We start from the raw sequence: 1,052 nt of genomic DNA, 5'->3' as shown, positions 1-1,052 counted from the left end.
TTGGCCGTGTTCAAAGTAGACGTCTTGGTCGCGTCCGGTGCGTCTTGGTCTGGCGTCTCGGTCGCATTTGATGCGTCTCGTTCATCTCGGTCGGACTCCGGTCCTATGATCACATCATGTAAGGTCGCAAGCTGACTGGTGTTGTTCCTTCTTTGAGGATGATCGCATGCTCTCTGTTTCGGGAAGGTGGCAATAGATTAGGCATCTTGAAGACATCTCCAAATTTAGCAATGAGCTTATCTACTGCTTCTATGTTTTCTACCTTTCTGGTTGTAATCCCTTGATTCTCAAACAAGGTTGTCAGGTCCAACAGGTAGGCTTCTCCATGACGTTTAATAATTCGTTCCATGGAGTTTAAAGAAACTTGTGCCTTGCTGAGAGAAGGATCACCCTTTAAAGTAACCCACTGAACCCCAATCTTCCAACTCAATGTACGGTTTAACCAGTTGATCTTTGTATTTCCCAATGTCACCAACCAAGCATAACCCAGTATCACATCTGTAGTCCCCAAATCGAATACTCAAAACTCTTGTACTATGTCTCCTTATTATATTCGGTCACTTTCTTGGTGTCACGAGATTGAGAATATCCCTGGTTAGTATGACCTCCAGAGAAGCTCCGCTGAGCCATTCTAGCTTGATAGCTAGCTTTCTCGTCTTCCTGCGACTCTACCAACTTCGCACTATCCACCAGTTCTGTCATATCCATAGGATGAAGCAACACCACCTGATTCCGGATACTGCGTTTCAAGCCCTTGAGGAAGGCGGACTCAAAAACATCATCTGAAACATGTGGTAGTTCCACTGCCAATTCTTCGAACTGTTCACGATAGTCCGCAATGCTACCCTGCTGTGTGATGGAAAGCAGGTGATCCATGGTCGACTGGCCTCTCCCGGGACCAAATCTACCATGTACCCATCTCCACCAAGTGATGGCACAACCCATCAAATGGTCAACAGCCTGATCAATCCACTCCGACTCAGGTGTGTTGTTGCGCTCAAAGCATTTTTCCAATCAAAATAGCCAATCATCTGGATTCGTTCCTTCATAGT

Source organism: Camelina sativa, chromosome 2, assembly GCF_030686135.1.
Source record: "Camelina sativa cultivar CO46 ecotype springtype chromosome 2, ASM3068613v1".
Lineage (NCBI taxonomy): Eukaryota > Viridiplantae > Streptophyta > Magnoliopsida > Brassicales > Brassicaceae > Camelina > Camelina sativa.
Note: the sequence above shows the minus strand (reverse complement) of the source record.